The 6,000-nt window shown below is 60.0% G+C and overlaps 1 protein-coding gene across 4 annotated transcripts in view; it reads right to left on the minus strand.

Moving 5' to 3' along the window:
• The window catches only part of SYNE3 (spectrin repeat containing nuclear envelope family member 3), a 109,251-nt gene extending 105,720 nt beyond the window's left edge, over positions 1 to 3,531 (minus strand). The window contains exon 1 of one of the 4 annotated variants that reach the window (XM_023256008.2): positions 2,568 to 2,761. The gene's annotated coding sequence lies outside the window, so the exon portion shown is untranslated. Of the gene's footprint in view, positions 1 to 2,567; positions 2,762 to 3,422 lie in introns of those variants that run through there. The other 3 variants (XM_023256007.2, XM_006933080.5, XM_023256009.2) reach the window with 3 other exon arrangements.
• Positions 3,532 to 6,000: the final 2,469 nt, after the last annotated feature.

The raw sequence follows: 6,000 nt of genomic DNA on the forward strand, positions 1-6,000 counted from the left end.
ACCCCATGACCCTACCAATCCCCTCTTGCCCACGCCCCCCCCCCCCCATGATCATCTCTGCCCCACGATTGCTTGACTTCTCATGTATACATCGCGAAACGACTCCTCGTTCGTGTTTGTGTTTTGAGCTTTCCTAATTAGCAGCTCTGTGCCCTGCCTTTCAAAGCATTTCGGAGATGCTGGGATTCCCTGCACAGAGTCTGCAGCCTAGAAATCCAGGCAAGAGGTGCAGGCCACAGTACATTGTCACGATCGCATTAGGTGGATTAGGAATAATAAAACCACTATAACTCCTCCTATGATGTGTCCCCACCCCCCGGGGCATTCTGCTGAGGCTTGTCCCCAATTGTCTCATTTATCCCCACAGCAACCCCACAGGGGGCCTCTTATCTCTACTTTAGAGAAGACAAAATTGAGGCTTTGGCTGCGGGGACTGTCCCCCATGTGTTTCCTGGCAGCTCAGCCCCAGGAACATCATCCCCAAATCCTGAAGCCGTGATTCCCTGGGGGTGGAGAGGGTCAGTAGACAATTCCAGAACTTCCATCTCCCCCTCCCAGGTTCCTCTCGTGGTGGCCCTACTGGGCTACTTTCAGACGTTAACGGGGGAAGAAAGTTCAGAATCCATTCTTCCCGGCAAATGCCAATGTCTTAATGATGAGCGGGATCCTGCCTCGCCCATACTGTTGGCCTGGTGATTAGCGTCATTTCTTTCTATTGCCTGAGACGCACTGTGTGGTATAATGAAGGGCAGCGAGTCAACGGCCCCGAGTTCGAATCCTGACTCAGCCACCCCTGCCCTCTGAAACCTGTCTCCTCATCCGTAAATGGGCCAGCAATGGCACCAGCCTTGGCCTATTCCCCTCTTGTGGGGAAGAAAACCGAAACTCTGAGAGGGGAAGGGAGGTTTTCATGGCCAAGGCCAAGGCCAAGGCAGGACTGGACCCAGGTAGTCTAACATGACCACCCCCATTCTCAACACCTAGGCAACACGGTAAGGCGCTCAGTCCTCTTGGCTCTCGGGGGCCCCAAGGCTTTTAGGGGGTTGTGCTGGACCTGTCCGGTCTTACCTCCCTAGAACGGCAGTCACAGCTGTCCCTGCCCCAGGTTTTTGCATCAGGAGATGGGGGGGGGGGGCCACCCAGGCACAGACAGGTCTGCGGCCACAACAGAACATGCAAAGCAGCTATGCTACAGGGCTGTTCCCATGGAGACAAACTCACCCTGAAGGGTGTCTGCAGGGGGCCAGCCTGCACCCTGAGGCAGAAACCAGGGCCCGGATCCTCACCCCTCCCCTCAGGACCCCCAGCAAGACAGGAGGAGTTCCCAGCCCACTCCCCCCTCCAGCTGCCCTCAGAGGGGCCTCTGGCTGAAAACGGCGCCCTGGGGCCAGCGGGCAGGACACAGCTGCGGCTGTCGGGCAGCAGAAAGAGGTCCTGCTTGAGGAATGTGCAGACCCACACGTGTCAGAGAGCCCCGCTGGGGACTGGTTCCAGGAAACAGAGCAAAACAGCCCGGTGGCACCGGCTCGTGCCTCCTGCCTCCCAGCCCCTGACCCCTGGGGGCTGCTGGCTGTGCAGGAGGCAGGGCCTGACCCTTCCAGAGAGCCTGATTCTGTTCTCAGTCGTGCAGCCCCGGGGAAATCGCTGCCCATCCCTGGGCCTGTTTCCTCTCTTCTTGGTGGAGGAAGGAGGCCGTCCCGCCAAGCTCAGAATGGCAGTGATTTTGTGACATACTCCCTTTTCTGGGAGGGCAGTCTCTTGTCCCTCACTGTCTCCTCCTGCCCTCACTCGCCTGGGATGGGGCATGCTTCCCTCGCATGTCAGGCTCCCCCCCCCCCCACACCGGCTGCCTGCCTGGTTACATCCACCGGGCCCACTGTCTAGAGTCAAGATCTGAAGACCCTAAAGGTGGTCAGCATCCATTGGGGGCTCGCTCAGCCCCGCAAGAGATCTTTGGCCTCACTAAGCCCTCCTTGAGAGATGTGGGATGAGGCTCAGAGAGGCCGAGCGGCTTGCCCAAAGCGGCACAGCCAGGAGGTGTCTGAATGAACCCGAGACTGTCCGGGGCTACCCGCCCCCCCCCCTCCTCCAGCGCGCCCGCTCCGGGCTGTCCCAGGCACTAGGAAGCGAGCGCGTGGTCGCCAGGAGGGGGTACTGATGCCCGCGATTGCTGCCCAGGCCCGGGACAGCCGGCGGCGCGGGCCCGCGGTGACAGGTCCGCTGGCCCCAAGCGGCGGCTGAGTGAAGACTGGAGGCGGCGCCCGGCCCGCCGGGGACACGCTGCCCAGGGCTCAGGGGCTTTTTCTTGGGGGCCGCGCCTCCAGGCTTGGGGAGCGGAAACGCTCGGGGACTTTGCAGGCGGCAGGGATCGGTTAGGTTTAAACTAAAAATACCCGCCCGCCCGCAGCTGTCACGCCAGGGCCCCCGCCCCCGCGCCGGGCGCGCCTCCCCAGGTCCCCTCGACTTTCGGCGACCCCGATCCCTGGGAGGCCCGTCGGGGCTGGGCCGGGGGCCGCGGCCCCGACCCTCCCGGCCCCGGCTCGGCCTCCGCGCCCCGCGCCACTTACCGGGTCCGGAGCGTGCAGGAGCGCGGCGCCGCGGGCAGCTCCGGCCCAGCCGCCCTCCTCCCTGCGTCCCGGGCGGCTCCGGAGCGGGGCGGGGCCGGGGCGGGGCCGGACACTCGCCCCCGGCCCCGCCCAGTCCCCTCGGGGACCCGCCGCGGGAGCCGCCCCGGGGCCGTGCCACCCGGCCGGGCCGTGCAGGACGCGCCCGGCCCCGCGCTCCAGGCGGAGGCCCCCGGCGCACGGCCCCAGCCTCGCGGCGCCCAATCGCAGACAGCCCCCCTCCGAGGGAAGGAGCGCCGCCGCGGGGCCTCCCCATCCTCACCCCCGGGCTCCGCGCCCCGGGCTACCCCCTCCGGCCCAGGAGCCGTCCGGATCCCCGGACCCCCGCCTGCCTCCGCCTGGGTCTCATCCTCGGGAGGGCACGGAGCTGCCTGTCCCCCGGGGGAAAGTTGGATCTGGGGAGGGAGATCCTCTGGCGTCCAGATTTGGGGAGAAGGCGAGGGGGGCTGGCAGGTCTGGCCCCCCTCAGAGCCGAGGTGCGGCCAAAGGCAGGGACACTCCTCCCGGAGGCGCGAAATCCAAGGAGGAAGTGACACCTATCAGCTGGCCTGACAGTGGGGGCGCCCCATCCGGCCACTCCTACCCCACAGTGCCCGGAGCCACCGCGGGGGGGAATCTCTCTGGGTCCCGGGCTCAGATGGGAGCCCCGAGGATGTCCAGAGGAAGCTACTGCGGGGGAGGGGGGAGGGGGGTGAGCCCCAAGGAATGTGAATTAAAAGCATAATCTGGATATCTCACAAACCGCAAGGCCCTGGTAAGTGTCTCCCTTCTGTCCCCACCGCCGTCCAACAGGCTTACCGTCCCGCGTTTGATCCGCAACTCCACCAACTCTTAAACCTCACGGCAGACTGTCTGAATCTTATCTGCCTCTGTGCCTTTGGCTCCCAGCGCATTAGGGCTCTTTGAACTGTTCTCCACCCCAGCCCTGATCCTTGTCAGCCTAATTACATCTCTGCCTGATTGGTTCTGTCTCCTTTGGGTGGGGATGAGAGCCGCTAAGGACACAACTGGTGGAACTATGTACCACGGGGACTCCAGGCTTTGCAACTTAAGTGTGGCTATGCCCATTTTGCAGATGAGGAAATGGGGGCTGGGCTTGAGGAGTTAGGGAGCTGCCCCAAATCTAGTGCTTCGCGGAGGGTGTTTTCCTCTATCCGTATTTGTTGAATAAATCAGTATAAAATCAGTGTCCTAAGAGAAAGATTAAGTTGTAAAACAGGACCAGATAGTCATGGTGTGTGTGTGTGTGTGTGTGTGTGTGTGCGCGCACGCACGCGCGCGCGTGTGTCTTTTCCAAACTGAGGGCAAAGGAGAAGAATGCCAAAGGCCAGAATTAACACTGGGGTAGACCAAGCTGGAGTTAGAATGCCAGTGTCAGCCACACCTTCTAAGGCAGGGCTCAGGACTCCCTTCATTAAGCTGTGATTATTCACAGGGTCATAGGACTTGCCAGCAAAGGGCCTCTCCCCTGCTTCCCCTTGACCTGTTCTAGGTATCTTATTATGTTCCTCATTATCATCTTGACTCCATCGGAAACGCTGACACCGGCCTTGGGGTCGCGACAGCCACGTGAAAGGCCCAGAGGGCAATTACGATCGTGATGCCTGTGCTTGGATAGCGCTCTTTGCTTCCCCCCCCCCCCCCAGCTTTCACGTGTGTCTCCCCATTACACCTCTGCACAGGTCTTCTGGGTAATTAGGAAAAGCTTAATTGGTTCTGTCTGAGGGTGGAGACTGAGACGCACAGAGGTCAGGGGCTTTGCCCGAGCGCGAAGATGGCCCCACCGGCGCTGTTGGAAAGACAGAGCGGCTGGCCGCCAGCGGTCGGCTTCCTGCGGTGAGCCATGGGGTAGGGAGTTCAAGCCCTGGCACCAAACTGCCCGAGTTGGCAGCTTTCTGCTCGTTACTCATTCTTGGTTTCCTTTTCTGTTAAATGGGCCTAATAACAGGAATCTATCTTGAATGGTTCTGCGTCTGACAGTGTGAGCACCCGGCTCACGTGAGCTGTGGCGGTATGATCGCCACAGGTTCTGGTAAACAGCGATTCAGTCTCTCATCACACATTTCCTGAGCACCTACTATGTGCTAGTCCTTGGGGATAGGGGGAGGGAGGCACGGAGTAGGACCCCCCCGGGAGGAGGAAGTCACCGTGCAAGGATTCCGTGTCCAGGGGGCTGTGTCCTGAACGGGGCCGTGAGGTGCTTAGAGAGCGCAGAGCACCGGCTTCAAACCTCCCGGACCCGCATTCGGGACCCGGCTCCGCTACTTTCCTGAATGAACCCTAGCAAGCCATGCAACCTCGTAGAGCCTTAGTTTTCTCATCTCTTAAGTGGAGAGAGCAATAATATTCCATAGGTGAAAATAGATGTGATAAAAAAATATACGGAAGCTGCAAAATGCTGGGCACGTATTAGTACTTTTATTGTCATCAGTTATTATCTTCAGCTTTACCGGGCTTGGGGATTTGTGAGAACGCTCTCCCATTGCTTTTCTTAAGCCTGCCGTAAAAAACAGGGCCTTGTTTTTCGCGAATTCTGCAGCAGTCCTCGGCCACTCCAAAGTAGTCCATGCCGAAGGGGAAAGCCTTGAGGAATCGGTGCGGGAGAAAGGGGGAGTGGGCAACTCGGAGGGCTATGAAGCCTTCACCTCGTGTTCAGCATCACCCGCTGCTAGAGAAATTCGTGGAAACGAAAACTGATCTGGAAAGAAAATTCTGGCAAAGGACGGTGGGGGAGAGCCCCTCTGTCATCTCTGGAATTGAGCACAGGAAACCCCGCCCTGAGGCCTCCCGTTCAGAAGTGGCCCAGAGAGGGAACCACAAGAAGGCCCTAAAATTATGCCATTCGGAAATTCTGACTCACTTGGCGGCGGGGGCTGTTTGTGTAACGTACAAAATGTCTCCCAAAAAGTGAAATTGCTGCTCCTTCCCCCCACCTCTCTTCCCTGCAGCCAACATCGCCACCGCCACCCGTGGGGAAGCAGGGGCCGACTCACTGAGCCGGGGGAACTGATCCAGGTCTGTTTCGCCTTGGCGGTTCCTTAGCTTGCCCCCACCGCGATCCGTGCAAGCCTTGTTTTGCAGGCATGATTTTTAGTTGTCTGTGTGTTCGGTCTCCGTGAGAAGCTTAGAACAAAAGCTGGAGGGGCTCTCCGGGCTCATCCAAACCTCTTGTTGTATGAGTGAGTAAACTGAGGCAAGGGGGCAGGAAGGAGGGGCCCTGCCCAGGGTCCCGCGTGGTAATTGGTGCTCCGGAAACCTCTGTTGCCACTTCTCTTGTCTCTAGCCTGGCTTTCCCCTCATGATGACTTAAGTCGGTCCCATTGGCCGCAGGGCGATGAAAAGCTCACACGGGGGTGGCCGTTTCTGGGGTGCCTCC

Source organism: Felis catus, chromosome B3, assembly GCF_018350175.1.
Source record: "Felis catus isolate Fca126 chromosome B3, F.catus_Fca126_mat1.0, whole genome shotgun sequence".
In the NCBI taxonomy this organism is placed as follows: Eukaryota; Metazoa; Chordata; class Mammalia; order Carnivora; family Felidae; genus Felis; species Felis catus.